Raw genomic sequence first — 18,175 nt, 5'->3', positions numbered from 1 at the left:
GGACTCATGAAACGAGTTTCTAAGAGAACAACTAATCGCACTTATTGTCTCGTCCCAACAACGGTGGTCCTTATTCAAATATGCTCTGATGCCTGCAATAAGGGAGCGATTAACGCGCTCAGAGGCATTACTCTGAGGGGAATATAAAGCCGTGTAAACATGTTTCACCCCGTAAGAAGTCAAAAACGCATTGAAATCGTTAGCTCGAAATTGGGTACCGTTGTCGCTAACAACAGTCTCTGGCACACCGTAAATATGGAAAACGTTACTTTCAAGAAACTTAATGATATTCTTCGAAGTGAAAGATCTCAATTGGCATAACCAATGAAATTTGGTGAGATGATCTAGAACTATCAGCAAACCGAGGTTACCGGATCTGCTGCGGGGGTATGGACCTAAGAGATCGACGTAAAGTCGCTGGAACGGGCGTATAGTCACTGTTGGGTTACCCATTGGAGGTCTCATCGTAAAATTGGGTGCCTTGGTCGTCCTGCAGGTCTCGCAATTCCGAACGTAGTTACGGACGTCCTTCACCATTCCTGGCCAAAAGAAATTCCTTCGGAGAAGCTCGAGGGTTTTCGCCATTCCGCCGTGTGCTCTCACAGGACAATCGTGAGCCCTGGATATAACCTGTGTCCTTAACTTGTACGGAATCCACAACTTCCAACACTGAGTCTCCTGGGCTTCCTCTCCAGAGTAATGATCAACACGAATGTATACATATCCATCGGCTATCTTTATATCAGGGTATTTCGCCTGATTTGTCGTCACCTTCATCTTCAAATCCTCATAATCGGAATCAGAAAAGTGTGAGGAGTTCAAATCCACCTCCGGTTCTGACATCTCCATCGCGGCCACACCGGGCAAAGGTATTCTGGACAAAGCGTCTGGTACGGCATTGTCCTTGCCCTTTCGATGGCTAATCTTGAATTGATATGCCTGGAGTTTGAACACCCATCTAGCTAGTCTGCCACTGAGATCGGGCTGCCTCAGAAGCCACACTAAGCTAGAATGGTCTGTTATTACCTCAAACTCCTGCATCTCAAGATAGCATCGGAACTTCTTGATAGCCTCGATTACAGCAAGACATTCACGCTCTGTGACGCTGTAATTACGTTGGGCGGTGTTGAGCTTGCGGCTCATGTACGCAATGGGTCTCTCCAAACCTTCGTCATCCATTTGTACGAGAACCGCGCCAATACCGTAATCACTAGCATCACAATGCAAGTAGAATTTCTTGCTGAAATCGGGGTTAGCAAGAACAGGGGCAGTCGTAAGCAATACCTTAACTCGTGCGAAAGCAGAATCCGCCTCAGGGGTCCAACAAAACTTGGACTTAGTCGATAACACGTCAGATATGGGGGCAACCACACTCGAAAAATTGTCAATAAAGCGGCGGTACCATCCTGCTAAGCCCAGGAAACCGCGTACCTGCTTTATGTTCTTGGGGGTTGGCCAGTTCAATACCGAGTCAACCTTGTGAGGGTCGGTAGCAATACCTCCTCGACCAATAACAAAACCTAAATAGTTGACCTTCAATACACAAAATCTGCTCTTAGCAATATTGAGAGTCAAATTCGCCCTTTTGAATTGGGATGCCAGGCGCATCAAAACCTCAATGTGTGACGTAAAGTCCTCGGACACCACGACTAAATCGTCCAAATAACCAAAAGTACAGTGTCTCAGGTCGGGTGGAATCAATTGATCCATTAATCGACACATCGTTTGTGGGGCCGTGCAAAGACCAAACGGCATCACCACAAATTGGTAGAGGGGTCTACCGGGGATAGTGAAGGCGGTGTAAGCCTTTGAATCCTCGTCCAGGGCAATCTGCCAATACGCGTCCTTGAGGTCAAGCTTGGAGATAAGATTCGCCTTTGGAAGCCTGGCAAAGATACCGTCTATGTTTGGAAGCGGGTATGCATCCTTTCTGGTTACAGTATTTAGCTTACGCGCATCCAAACATAGGCGAACCTTCCCAGGTTTCAAGACCAGTCGCATTGGCGAACTCCAAGCTGACTGAGAGGGTTCGATAACACCTAACTCTATCATGCGATCGATCTCCTTATAAATAACCTTTTCGACGGCTGGCGACACCGGGTAAAATCGTTGCTTTATCGGTGTAGATTCGCCCACGTCGATATGGTGCTTTATAAGACTCGTCCGACCGAGGCCTTGTTTCTCAAAATCAGGAAACATTGAAATCACCAAATCAAGCTGTGAACGTTGGTCAGTCGTAAGCGGGTAAAACTCCTCCTCTGTCCTAGTTTCAGGCTCCTCAAGAGGCTCGTTGAACGTGTTCCCTAAACCAGCAGAAACATCGGACAGGCATTTCGTACCAGAACTTTCAAAAGCATCTATCGAGCTAATAATATTGGGGACTAAATCAAAGGCTCTCCAGAAGTCGACTCCAAGGATCAAACGGGCAGAAATAGTCGGGATTATAAATAATTTAATCTTTCTAACCTGACCTTTAAATCTCATTCCAACCTCTAACCAACCTAAAATCTGTTGTGGTTTTCCATCGGCTGTTTGAACAGTGGACTTACATTTGAAAAAATTACTATATTGGTGAAACGGATGGGTGGCTAAGTCAGCACCCACGCAGCTAATGTTGGCGCCTGTATCCAACAAACCGTACTCATTAAAATCCATAAAAGATACCTTCGCATAAAAACGTCTATCTGAAGCACTAGATACTATAGCCGAAACTAGTAATTTCTTCGCCATTCTCTTCATTCGGAAATACTTCCTACAACGGATGGTAGATCGTTTTGGTTTATGATTCGTGGAAATATCAACAAAAGGGGTATTAAATATCTCATTCCTTCTTTGCGTGTATAGCTTCCATCGTTCGTGATATGGAAGTCTTGGAAACAATAATCTCAAAGGTGTATCACAAGTTTTGGTTTCATTTTTGGAAATATTCGGTTCTTCAGAAATTGAAGGGATATCATTTAAAGTCTGGGAAATATCACTAGGAGATGAACATTTGGAATTTGTAGGGGGATTATTTGATTCTACTACGGGTGCTCCATTTGGAAGCTCGTCGACCGAAAATTTTTACTCTGCCTTGCCCTACGCTCGGCGCAATTTGTACATTTCGGCTTGTATGTATTCCTGGCACCGCAGCCGTAACAAAATACTTTTCGCTCGCTTAAACAATCGTCCCAATGATGACCTTTTTCATCACAATTCCAGCACTTAGAATCTGTAGAATTAGAATTAACAGCACACACTGCACCAAGCTCTACCTCTGAGGATTCTAAAGGGACATCATTTTCAACCGCAGATATCTCTGATATCTGTCTTCTAGGTGGATATAAGTTGGTTGAACGGTATGTCAAGGACTTCTTCACATAATCGTCACTTAAAAAGTTCTCCCTCATGTGAACTAACCTGCGTAAATGTGCCAAAGAATTTATGGGGACATATAATAACTCCTGTCTTATCTCAGGACGAAGGTTTCGAGTAAGAATCTCAACTAATTCCATTTCGGACATCTGAGAAGGAAGCCTATCATGAATCGAAGTCACTGCGTCATAAAAACAGTCGAAACTCTCTCCTGACTTTTGTTTTCGGTTCCTGATTTCCTCTCTTATATCAAATGACGTTTTAAAGTCCCGATACTGAAACCTAATAGAATCGCAAAATTCTTCCCATACAATTGGACTAGCATTTTTCCGATACCGCCAGTACCAATCGCGTGCCCTGCCTGACAAAAGAATGTTCAAATTACGACAAATTAAAGAAAAATCGCCACCAAAAGTATCCTCAGTGAGTGTCCTTACCCTATACAGGAACTCATCTACGGTCAATCCATCAGGAGACCCGTCAAACTTTAGGTGCCAATTTTGTATTATGGTCGTTATCTTATCCGGCTGAAGAGGCAAAGTGGACACAGAAAACCTATTCGGAGAGTTAGAATAATTAGATTGAGGGGGTGGTCGATTCTGAGAAGCATCATCCCGGTTAATATTACAATCAAGACCACTCTGACCCTGACGACTTGGCTGAAGACCAACCAAAGGTCTCGATTGAACGTCTGGCAAAATATGCAGGTTACCTAAAATCCTCAATATACTTCCTTCTATAATTCTGTGTATCTCTCTATTATCAATCGCACTTGGTGGTTGAGGAGTACGAACGGGATCCTGCAAACGCCCATTCAAATTCCCTTTCGCCTGAGCAGGGGTACAACCTGCAGCTCCCGCCAATTCACTATCAAAATCTACCAAATCGTTCGGATTCTGTTGGGAAGGATCTTTCCTGGTCTGCCTAGTGTCATAACGCTTCGACATCGCACCTCTTCCTTTTCCTCTACCTGGCTGCTTAGACGAAGTCGGAGCCTTGGAAATCAAATCAATAGCTCTCAAATCAGACAACTGACAAGGAACCTTGCATACTGGGCACTCTGCCGAAGTCGTTAAACAAGCCTCAATGCAGGACCTGTGGTATTCATGGTTACATCGATGGAGTTTCATACAATCTTGTCCTTCTATCATTGGTTCCTGGCAACTCAAGCAAACTTTAGACCCACCCAAATCCAAAGAAACGGATATATCTTCGGTACCTGGCGCTAAAGACGGAGAAGCCGGTGGTGTTCTATGCATGGTCAATCAAATTAAATTTTTTTTTTTTTTTTTTTTTTTTTAATTGTTTAAAATATCATCAAAGGACTTAAAAATTGAATTAAGTGCTATAAATTTTCAAAAATTCGATCAAACGATAAATTCATAGAATGTTGTGTTTCTTTTCTTTTTGGTATATAGATTTGGAGATGAATTAACGAACAATTCAATGATGGATATAGGATTCAAACAGGTCTATTGATATTTAAAACAGTATTCACGCCCAAATCAGATCAAACCAGTAAAGGCTATCCAGATCTGACACTCCTTCTAAATCTAAAAACGGATATGCGGTCGCAAAACAGCAAACCCATATTTTCCTGCAGTTAAATCTAGCACTGATAACTAAGTTCTGTCTTTACATGTGAAACTTTAAATAAAAACGGACATAACTTGACTGATGTCTTCAACATTAATTCAGACTATAGAAAACGAAGAACAAGTAACCCATCGGTTAAACTCTCGAATTAATGAGCCTCAAGAATTTAAATTCCAGAAGGGATTGATCAGTATTTACTAAAATTCTCCTTAAAATTGCCTTCATCAGTGAGCTATGCTTTAAAATTGAACTCTAATAAAATTTAACTATGGATTGAGCAAAAAGGACATTTCAAGTTCCTTATGCCCCACGTTGGGCGCCATATTCTAATATGTAATGTACAGGTAGTGTATCAAAATACATCAGGACAAGTCCCTTATATAGGCAACCATATTTGAAGGATAAACCATGCTAGGAAAAGGACGATAGGAGCCATTGATTGGGCTAGCAAGCAGTCGACTGGGGGGTTCGTGTCCTTTCCTTAACAAGTCCCAAGAATGTACGACATAATTAAAATTATTGTAGACTCCTAGTTTATTTATAAGCTCTAATCAATAAATGAAATGGACCGACTCATCAGGAACATAACCACAACAAAAACAAAGCCCCAAATTCCTGTGAAATTTACTAATTTATTATGCAAAAATATCCATCAAATTGCCCTAAATGGTTCTCTAGATGTTCTGAGAAACCCTCGCATCATTACCCACCCTACCGATGGTTCTACTAGCGAATATTTTTATATAGAACCCCATAATTAATGCTATTTATCTGAAATTTTAACTCATCTCTCCACTATAACCCTTCGGAAAAGAAACACTCATAAATTTTCTATTTCAATGACATATTCAATAATTAGCTTATTTTATTAAATATAGAAAAAATTCATAGTATGTATAAATTGTACGGATATATATTCATAGAAATCAAAAAAAAAAAAAATATTTAATAACTACCGCTTTTTGCATAAATGACTTCATTTCTGTTAGTTTATAATAAGTGAAAAAAAAACATAGAAAAAAAAACATCTAAGGAATACTTTCTCTCATGATGGGCTTATTACTTTACTTTAAATGCAAAACTTAGATACAAAAACGTCCATAAGCTGGTTTTTGTAAAATCAGTTTCTCTAGGTACAATGGCATATACATATCATAAATATTAGAATTTACTACTCAGTGGCATTTAAAATTCCATCACTGGCAAAAAAAAAAAAAAAAACTATCATGAGAGTAATTTTATTACTGAATGAATCTGTTCTCATTGATAAATGGAATGTGGGTGTCAAAGCAAGAACCAATTACATATCTATGCATAGTAAGTTTTTTTTTTTTTTTTTTTAATTTTTTTTGGTTTTCTTACTATACCATTTGTTGTTTTTTTTTTCTTTATTTCTTGTTTGTGATTCTTTTATGAATGGAAAGGTTTCATTGATTATTGCTTTGAACACATTTCAAATAGTTAGGGCAAAAACAATTCATTGAAATAAAACTGTACAACAACTACAAAAGCTTACATTATTGACTCACCAAGTTTATGTCCATCGACGGTTGAAGAGGGCCCTTTTCTTGATCGATGCTGTGGCGATATTAGGTGGACTAGAACTTTTTGCCTTAACTCATGCTTTTGCAAATAGTGTAGCTTAGGGTACTATACTTAATTCTAATTTAGCCTAATAAAAGTAAAATTTAATTATTAGCAAATTATTTTTAAAAAAAATGTTGGTATTTTATGAAAACAAAATTTAAGGTTTTTATATGACGAAAAAATATAAGAAAATACTTTTCTGTGATAAGTTATATTAAGTTACCCAGTCCCATCATAGAGTAACTTTGAAAAACCCAAATACGTGAAATTTTACACAGGCTGCATGTTTTAACTGGTGTCTAAACAAATACCATGGGCGGGTGTGGGCCTCTGTCACAAGTGTTGCCTTCTCTCAGAACCAAAATTTGAAGAGGTGCGTGGTCCGCCTCTGGGATTGCATGTGTGGTATGGAATGGACTCTTGCGCTGAGAGTAACTAAGTCAAGACAAGCAATTTGCAAACTAGATCACATTGGCTGGAGGCTCTTGGGTGGATGTTATGAAGTGATCACATGCACTTTGTGGTACTTTGTCAGACAATGATAATGGGCTGCTGAACGGGCTTGGTATCCCGTTTCGATTTGCGTAGCTATGGCTTGTCTTAAAGTTGCTATCTTGGCGTGGAGTTGCCTCAAGTCCCTCGTGATTCGATTGGCTGGTATGGAATCCACTTTTGTGTGTTTCCAAATCAAACCAGTCCAAAATATTCGGATTCCTTAATAATTTAATGTGACCATTTAAATAATTGTTGACGAAAAAAGTAATTTCTTAATAAAACAATTTATATGGCGGGGAGATCTTTTCCCATTAATCAAATCAGACTATCACTTTAACTTATGATTCACGCACTTAAAACTTCAATGTGATTCGTTTGGTAGATCAACAGAAAAAAAGGTTATAGGATTATCAAAACGTGGAGGAAAGTTCTTTAGCGTGCTTGGTATCAGTTTGGCATGATGTTCAGTCACTCATATGATCTATCTCTTCCAGTTCGATCAATTGTCATTTAATACCGTTTGACTAAGAAGGTACTGTATAAACATAAACATTGATCTAACTCTATCAGTCGTACAAACCCATGAGGAAAAGGTGTAGTCTTAATAAAAATATACAACAACGAAAGGAGTCGAAAAATTAATTATTCGCGAACAGCAAAAAAAAATTTTAAATTAAGTATGAATGAATATTTGTAAAACCTAAACAATGCCATAAGATTTCCTTTGTTTAAGTAATTTTAGAAAATTTATAAGAAGGAAAAAATCATTAAGAAGGAGAAAATTGAAAATATAGGAGAAAATTTAAAAACTCACAAATCGACCATTACAGAACTGTGCGTCTAGGTAAAGTTAGGTTAGGTTGAAAAGAGGGTGCAGATATTAATCCGCCCCATGCCACAATAGGCATACACCTAAGCCAGTAAAGTAACCTCGAAAAAGAAAAATTTAAGTTGGGAATTCCGTGCCACTTATAAAATCCTTAATTCTTTTCTATACCACTCCCCTAAGTTGGTTTATGTCTGGTATTGCGTCCCCACCTAAGTACCGGTGTCTGTTAGCCGCCAAAGCCGGGCAATGACGTAGGGAATGCTCCAACGTCTCATCATCTTCCCCACATGCACTACACATGCCATCACTTGCCGCACCGATTTTGCATAAGTGAGCTCGTAGTCCTATGTGTCCGTTATGACACCAAAAGCTATATTGACCTCCTTCTTACTTCCTTTCAGTAATAGCCTCGTCCTTTCACGATCCGGATCACCCCATAAGATTTTCACCGCTCTACTGACTGTTTCGTTGTTCCACAGTGTTACACACACACAGCGTTTGTAGCCTAACCCCCTAAATCGGAGTGCGCGAGCTGAAAGGCTTCAGGTTAACTAAGATTATCGACGGCAGTTCCTTCACTGCCAAATCGTCTGCCCTTTCATTCTCCCTTACTCCGTTATGGCCCGGCACCTAAACGATGCGGATTGTGCCATCCACAGAGAAAGCTCTCCTCTCCTTCTTACACTGCAAGACTGTTCGTGACCTTACCGTCCTGGTTGTTTTTGCCCTTGTGGCCATTTTAGTGTCCTTAAAGATGTTCACACCTGGCGTTAGTACCGCACCACCTCACGCATTCTGTGATCGCCCAGATCTCTACCTGCAGGACCGTATTATGGTCAGGCAGGCTAAAACAGATCTCAGTCCCTGGGTTCTCAATGTAGACTTTACTCTTTTCCCTAGCTTTGATCCATCCGTGGTATATGATCTTCCAGATGGCAATACTAGGGTTCCGTCGGTCAAAGACTGTGCCGCTTGCACCAGTACCTCTTACTCGACCTCAAATTTCGTCTCAGTTATCCGATCGGAAACCTCTTCCCTTCCATCCAGGTTTCTTATCGTCGCCTCGTTTATATCGCGATGGTATGAGCAGCTCCCATCCTCAATCCATTCTTCCATCGCCTTAAGTCTCATAGCCGCAGTTGCTGCCTCACATTTAATTTGTATGTCAATGGGTCGGATATCTAAAATAGTCTCCAGTGCTCTAGTGGGCGTGGTCCTCATAGCTCCGCCTTTGCCAAGACTACTTGTTTTCTGAACAAGTTGTATGGTCCTAACGATGCGCTTTTTCTCCATCACAGTCCACTAAACTACTGCAGCGTATGTAAGTATTGGTCTTATCACGCTTCTGTAGATCCAGTGGACTTTCCTCGGATTTAGGGCCCATTTTGAGCCTACGGCCCATCTACATAGTGCCCAACATCTGTGAGCCTTCTCAGTACGCTCCTGAATTAAGTTTCCAAGATCACTTCTAAGTATTTGTCATATATCGAAATCGTTTTATTTAGGACATGTGGCGCGTCAAATTGACACACCTTCCACGTGAACAGGCATATTTTTGTCTTCTCTGGGTTAACATTGAGACCCTTTTTTATACCCTCCACTACAGGGTGGGGGTATACTAATTTCGTCATTCCGTTTGTAACACCTCGAAATATGCATCAAAGACCTCATAACATATATATAGTCTTGATCGTCATGACATTTTAAGTCGATCTAGCCATGTCCGTCCGTCCGTCTGTCTGTCGGTCCATCCGCCCGTCTGTCTGTCCGTCCATCCATCCGTCCGTCTGTCGTAAGCACGCTTACTTTCGAAGGAGTAAAGCTAGCAGCTTGAAATTTATCACAAATACTTTTTATTGGTGTAGGTCGGTTGGGATTGTAAATGGGGGAAATCGGTTCATATTTTGATATAGCTGCCATATAAACCGATCTTGGGTCTTGACTTCTTGAGCCTTTAGAAGGCGCATTTCTCATCCGATTTGACTTAAATTTTGCACGTGGTGTTTTGGTATCACTTCCAACAACTGTGCTATGTATGGTTGAAATCGGTTCCTAACCGGATATTGCTGCCATATATACCGGTCTTGGATCTTGACTTCTTGAGCCAATAGGGGGTGTAACTCTCATCCGATTTGGCTGAAATTTTAAATGAAGTTGTTTGCTATGACTTCCAAAAACTGTGGCAAATATAGTTTAAATCGGACTATAATCTGATATAGCTGTTATATAAACCGATCTTGGGTCTTGACTTCTTGAAGCACTAGAGGGCGCAATTCTTATCCGATTTGGCTGAAATTTAGCATGAAGTATTTTGTTATGATTTCCAACAACTGCGATAAATATGCTTCAAATCAATACATAACCTCATATAGCTGCCATATAAACCGATCTTGGGTCTTGACTTCTTGAACCACTAGAGGGCGCAATTCTTATCCGATTTTGCTGAAATTTTGCGCCACGGCTTCTCCCATGACCTTCAACATACGTGTCCAATATGGTCTTAATCGATCTATAGGCCGACACAGCTCTCATATAAACCGATCTCCTGAATATGTTTCTTGAGCCCAATGACCCAATTACCCAATGACTTCTACTATGGTCTTCAACATTAAATTAACTTATGGTTCAAATCGGACTATAACTTTATATATCACCAATAGCATAACAATTGTTTTCCATTATTCTTTGTTTACCTAAAAAGAGATACCACGCAAAGAACTTGACAAATGCGATCCATGGTGGAGGGTATATAAGATTCGGCCCAGCCAGACTTAGCTCGCTCTTACTTGTTAATTATTCATTAAAAAGTTAAAGAAAATTAATATGGGGAATTTCTTCAAAATTTGCTTCCATGGAAAATTTCTTGAAATTTTTCTACAAAATTTGATTTTTACTAAAAATGTTGTAAAAATTTTATTCTCATGGAAAGTTCAGTGGAGATATGTTTTTCATAAAAAATGTTGTTGAAATCTTCATGGTATCCTATGCCTTAGCATGAACATTTTAATGGTACTGTTGTTGTCAGTTTTGCCATTAATTTTTAAATTTAAACACCCTTTCTTATGTCATCAACAAGGGTTCCTTTCCTGCAAAGTGATTTTAAGTTCAGTTCATGACAATTATGGTTGCTAAAAATAAGCATCTCTATGGCATATTAAAATAGATGGGGGTGTTTCCATGTACGCTACGGTACGCACACACACCTATGTGTGTGTGTGTCCAACCATCTTTCCTACACTACGCTTGTGGTGCGTTTGAACGCCAACTTCCGTTTCAATGAATATTTCGTATTCCATTTGTAAATTGATTGCAAATCCAAGAAAAGCTTTGGACTTAAGCTTATGACGTGAGCGTTAGAATAAGTATGCCGAAGAGTAGTAGAATAATATTCCATAAAAATATGCAAAATGTTTTCGAGAATAGAATTTTCAGTTGCTTTCGGTGTGTGTGTGTGTGGATGTCGCTGGCACAACCATTGCAAGTGGGCGTTGTTAAGCCAAGGATACATATGGTTGTTGGATCATATTAGTTACAAGTGACCGGCCGAATATTAAACAGGTAAATCATGACGAATTTGAGAATAATGAAAATTTTGGGAATAAGACATGAAGGTGGTGTTGAAGGAAGAGGATTAGTTCGGTAAGTTAGGTCAGATGAGGATGGCACCAGACATTAGATGTCTTAGTACTCGCTAAGGCTAAATACGGCCCGTTGTGATTCCTCAATAGCCTTTCTGTCTTCGATCTGGGTAGATTAACTGCAGAATCAACTGATTGATGACTTTGATGATAGAACAATATATAATAGAATTCCTAGATACAGTCCACAGAGTGATCCTTCAATAGCCTTTCCCGCTTCGATCTAATTGCTTCATAAGTTATCACTGTACCCTCTCTTACCACTTTAAGGATAGGACAACAGACTTCACTCTTCCTGCATTCAGTCCTCTTAACTCGGCCAATGCCTGAAAGAAAAAATAGCCCAGTGTCTTATTCCTATGACATAAGGCCGGACATGGGTAAAGCAAACAAGTAAAAGCGTGCTAAGTTGGGCCGGGCCGAATCCTATATACCCTCCACCATGGATCGCATTTGTCGAGTTCTTTTTCCGGCATTTCTTCTTAGGCAAAAAAGGATATAAGAAAAGATCCTCTCTGCTATTAGAGCGGTATCAAGATATGGTCCGGTTTGGACCACAATTAAAATATATGTAGGAGACCTGTGTAAAATGTCAGCCAATTCGAATAAGAATTGCGCCCTTTGGGGGCTCAAGAAGTAAAATAGAGAGATCGATTTATATGGGAGCTGTATCGGGCTATAGACCGATTCAGATCATAATAAACACGTATGTTGATGGTCATGAGAAGATCCGTCGCACAAAATTTCGGGCAAATCGGATAATATTTGCGACCTGTAGAGGCTCAAGAAGTCAAGATCCCAGATCGGTTTATATGGCAGCTATATCAGGTCATGAACCGATTTGAACCTTCTTGACAACAGTTGTTGAGAGTAAAAATAAAATACGTCATGCAAAATTTCAGCCAAATCGGATAGGAATTGTGCCCTCTAGAGGCTCAAGAAGTCAAGACCCAAGATCGGTTTATATGGCAGCTATATCAGGTCATGAACCGATTTGAACCACACTTGGCACAGTTGTTGGATATCATAACAAAACAGGTCGTGCAAAATTTCATTCCAATCGGAAAAGAATTGCGGCCTCTAGAGGCTCAAGAAGTCAAGACCCAAGATCGGTTTATATGGCAGCTATATCAAAACATGAACCGATATGGCCCATTTACAATACCAACCGACCTACACTAATAAGAAGTATCTAGCTTTACTCCTTCGGAAGTTAGCGTGCTTTTGACAGACAGACGGACGGACGGACGGACATGGCTAGATCGACATATGTCGCGACGATCAAGAATATATATACTTTATGGGGTCTCAGACGAATATTTCGAGTAGTTACAAACAGAATGACGAAATTAATAAACCCCCCATATTAAGGTGGAGGGTATAACAAGTTGTCTAACAATAGGCGGAGCGTTGAGGACCACGCCCACTATGGCACTGTAGACTATTCCAGATATCCGACCCATAGACATCTATGATCTAAAAACCAGTAAGGAAAAGCAAAAGTCGGGCTGTGCCGACTTTCTAATACCCTACACCTACCTCATAAGTACATAGTGCGAGCTATTCTTTAACGTTTGGTCGTTGTTTTTGTGGTATTTGCTTGCAGAGTTGCATTTTCCAACGCGACGCTCAAAAACAAAGCACAACGCACTCGTTCTGCGTTTCAGAATCATGTTATTGGCCGATATGGAACGTACTTGTCATGGCTGTTAGAAGTTATAAAAAAATACCACCTCTGAAATTTCGGCAAATTCAGGCTAGAACAGGTTATCAACCGATTTAGACCATACTTGTTGGAAGTAATACCTAAAACAGCCTATGCAAATTTTCAGCCGAATCGGATAGGAATTGTGCCCTCTAGAAGTTCAAGAAGTCTAATCAGGTGATCGGTTTATATGGCAGCTATATCAGGTTATAGACTGATTTAGACCATACGCGGCACAGTTGTTAGAAGTCATTCTTCAATTGTTTGTGCAAATCGGATAAGAATTGCTCTCTCCCTCTCGAAGTTCATGAAGTCTAATTGGGAGATCGGTTTATATGGCAGCTATATCAGGTAATGAACCGATTTGAACCATATTTAGTACAGATGTTGGAAGTGATACCAAAATAACATGTGAACAATTTCAGCCAAATCAGATAATAATTGCGCCCTCTAGAGGCTCAAGAAGTCAAGACACAAGATCGGTTTATATGACAGCTATATTCAAACATGGGCCGATTCGGACCATTTACAATCCCAACCGACCTACTATTTGTGCAATGTTTCAAGCGCCCAGCTTTACTCCTTCAAAAGTTAGAGTGTTGTGGCGCAAAACGTGTGAAAAAAATTAAAAAAAAAATAAATTTTGAAAAATTTTTCTATAAAAATATGATTTTGAATATTTTGTTAGGCCCACCGAATACTAAATGCCGAACTCCTGCATCCAAACCTTCCTTATAATTTCATAGTGAAGGACAATCCAAAGGCTTGACATATCAGATCTACATGCATCCATATTTGTGTTAGGAGTTGTTGTTCCTATTGTGGTCTGATGCGGATGATGGTTGTTGGAGGCAGATTGCTTGGCCATGTAGTTGTGTGTCTTTTTTATGGAAATAATATTCTTGTCAGGATTAAAAAGGATACGTGACTAGAAAGTCTAAACTAAAAAACACAACTATTTGAAACAATGAATTTCCACGACAGCTTTTGTGATGTGAATGTGGGTAAACTAAAGCTAATGTGGAGTTTGAGTAGGAGGAGAAGGACCAGCAGGCTAAAAATCGAGTAAACAAATAAATGGATATATACAACAAACTGAAAACAGATCTTTCATGCCAATGACTAGAATGATGACGACTATGATGATGATGATGAGCCAGCAAAGAATGTCATTGGGTTCTAGTAAAGCAACAACGCCCACCTCCCATTCTTGGCTATTCTTTTTGGGTTCGAGGAGATGCCAAGACATGTCCTGGGATAGGTTATGCAAAACAAGGAAATATTTGTATCATATATGTACAAATGGTATTTTTTGTTCCCCACCCCTTTTTGGGGTGTATCCTCTTTTGTTTTGGTTTTTTTTTTTTTTATTTTCAGTTGTTCTGGGTCACATTCTGCCAAACATTTTATAGTCGCATACAAATGTTTCATTTGCCAATGTTGTCACAATGTTATTGTTTGTTTAGTTGCGTTTGTTGTTATAATTTTGACACAGTGAGAATTAAATGTGTGAATTCTATGCTTCCAAAAATAAGATTATTGTCCACAAAAGTGTGAAGGTTTTTATGCCAGCACAAGTGGATCAAACGTTTTATTATTTGGAACAAACAGACAAATTTATTTGGGACAAACAACAATTATTTGTTTGGATAAAAAATTATTTGTTTGGGACAAATAATTATTATTCAGGAGAAATGTTTTTGCATATTTTTTTGCTTTGTGCTACCATTTTTTATTACGTGGAAATAGTCGAGATTTGGGTCTATTTGGGTCTAAAATCGTCTATCGGTCAAAATGGCAACTATATCCAAATCTGAGCCGGTCTGATACAAATTAAACAAGAATGTCGACGGGCCTTAACATAACTCACTGTCCCAAATTTCAGCGATATCGGATATTAAATACGGATTTAGAAGCGTAGCTATATCTAAATATAGTCCACAGTTCAAATTTCGGCGAAATCGGGTAAAAGATAAAGCTTGTATGGGCTTCAGACCCTAAATCGGCAGATCGGTCTATATAGCAGCTATACCTAACTATTTTCTGATTTGGCCCGTTCAAGAATTTAACCTGCGTGCATCAAAAAGACGTTTCTGTGCCAAATTTCAGCTCAATTTTTCAATTTTTGAAGACTGTGGAGTGATTACAACAGACGGACGGACAGACACACGGACATCGTAAAATCGCCTAAGAATTTTACAACGATCCGAAACATATATAGTTTGTTGGGACGGAAATGGATATTTTGATGCATTGCAAATGGAATGACTTAATGAATATACCCCTTATCCTATGGTGGTGGATAAAAACAACGAATTGTATCGAATATTGGTGTTTGGTACAATCGAGATAGGGCTGTATTTTAATACCCTCCACCATAGGATGGGTATATTAATTTCTCGAGCCTCTAGGGGGCGCAATTCTTATCCGGTTTGGCTGTAATTTTGCATGAGGTATTTTGTTATAACTTCTAACAATTCTGTCAAGTATGGTTCAAATCGGTTCATAACCTGATATAGCTGCCATATAAAACGATCATGGTTCTTGACTTCTTCAGCTTTTAGATGGCGCAATTCTCATCCGATACCAAAACACGTGGTGTTTTGGTATCACTTCCTACAACTGTGCTAAGTATGGTTGTAATCGCTTCATAACCTGGTATAGCTGCCATATAAACCAATCTGGGAACTTGACTTCTGGAGCCTCTAGAGGGCGCAATTCTCATTGAATTTAGCAGAAACTTTGTACAACGACTTATCCTATGACCTTCAACATACATGTTCAATATGGTCTGGATCGATCATTAGCTAGATACAGCTCCCATATAAACCGGTTTCCCGATTCTGCTTCTTGAGCCCCTACAAGGCGCAATTCTTATCGGAATGGACTGAAATATTACACAATGACTTCTACTATGGTCTTCAACATTCACTTATGGTCCGAATCGGACTATAACTTGATATAGCTCTAATAGCATAATAACTCTTATCCATTATTCTTTGTTTGCCTAAAAAGAAATTCCGCGCAAAGAACTCTACAAACGCTATCCATGGTGTAGAATATACACGCTCTTATTTGATTTTTGATGCAAACAGAACCAAGTCACTATGAACTACTCGACCAATTTTTTTTTACCAAAAAAAAAAATATTTGTGGCAAATGTTTGTTCCAAACAAAAAATGTTTGTACCAAACAAAATTTTTTTTGCCCTAACAAAAAATGTTTGTACCAAACAAAAAATTATTGTCTTCAAACAAAAAAAGTTTGTACCAGACAAAAACCAATCGCCTCAAACAAAAAATGTCTATCGCAAACAACAAAATTTTATGCCTACCGAATAAATGTTTGCAGCAAACGCAACTGTTAAACCGAATTGTTGCAAGTTATAAGACAAAAAGTCTAAGCTGAAACATTTTTTTAGTGTATAACCAGTTTTTTCACTTCTTGCACCTAAATAGGAAGCGAACTATGCACACGCAGTTACACAACTATATGCTTCAATAATGTTCCATCATATGACATCGCATCACATTCGCATAGTGTCATATCGTATGCTCTATCGCATCGTATTGCATAGCATACCATCATACTCTTACTGTGTTGGTCCATGTGCTAGGCACGGCTTTGGCATTAATTCCCTATAACCACACTGCCTTTCGTACGTTCACCCATCCATACATTGGGATACTAAGCATGGATAGTGTATGTAGTTGTTTTTCTGTTATAACCCTACAAACATTTTTTATAATTTTGAGAAGAGCGTTCGTCCCCGCGATGAATAGGACAATTTTCTGGAAGACTTTTACGGAAATGTTCTTTGTTCGTAAGAATCGCGAAACACTCTTCTGTGATAAACTTAAAAGCAACTTTTGGCGAGGATTTTCTTACAACACATTGCGTTATAATCGTCCATATGAGTCGTGAAACACTCTTCTAGCATATCATTGGACAATCCATTGCGTGTGCGGCAGTTTTATTACGCAACCCATTGCGGATTTGTTTCTAAAATCGCCCGAGTTAACATTTCGAGATTGTGCCTGGTGCGTTTAAGACTTGTTTTGAATTATGTTATTCGAAGAATTGCCTTACATCGACAACTTCCACAACACCAAACAGAATTCTCACTTGGTTTATATGACTATTGGTACTTAGTATATGGCGAACATGGCGAGTAATGCAAACTTTTTTTATAAAATTTTTCCTAGTTGTTTTGTTTTCGATGATGAACAACTAATCTTGATATGCATTTTTAGAACAAACGTTTTTGATCGCCAAACAATCTTCCGATAATCTTCTAGATGAAGATTACTATCGCGGACAAGCTCTTCTAAGAGTCGTTGACGATTCTACCGTAGTGAAGAGTTGTGTCCTCAAAACGAATCTTCTGAAAGTGTGTTATGCGAATATAAGTTGCTGAAGAGTAAGTCAAAAGAGACTTGGGATATCTTAGAATGTAGTGTGGACGAGTAACAAATGAGCCTTTTGAAAGATTTATAAAATACTCTTCCAGAAGAGTTGCGCATCACTAGCATGGACGAGTAAATATTCTAAGTGTTTTAGAAAATTTATTTAAAGCATTCTAAAACGCTTAGAATATTTACTAGTCCAGACGAGTAATGCGCAACTCTTCTGGAAGAGTATTTTATAAATCTTCCAAAAGACTCATATGTTACTCGTCCACACGTTTTTTCGTGAATCTAAGATATTCAAAGTCTTATCTGACTTACTCTTTAGCAACTTATATGGAAGATTCGAGTAACACTCTTCCAGAAGATTTGCCATGAGGATATAACTCCTCAGAACGGGGGAGTCGTCTACGACTCTTAGACGAGTTTGTCTGCTTTCGTAAACTTCATCTAGAGGATTATCGGAAGATTGTTTGACGATCAAAAACGTTTGCAGGGAAAACGATGATAGATAGGTGTATGACTATCACGTATCATCTCATTTTTGTTATATTTTCGTGTTATT

Source organism: Stomoxys calcitrans, chromosome 3 (genome assembly GCF_963082655.1).
Source record: "Stomoxys calcitrans chromosome 3, idStoCalc2.1, whole genome shotgun sequence".
Taxonomy (NCBI): domain Eukaryota; kingdom Metazoa; phylum Arthropoda; class Insecta; order Diptera; family Muscidae; genus Stomoxys; species Stomoxys calcitrans.
The sequence above is the reverse complement of the archived record's forward strand: the minus strand, read 5'-3'. Positions refer to the sequence as shown.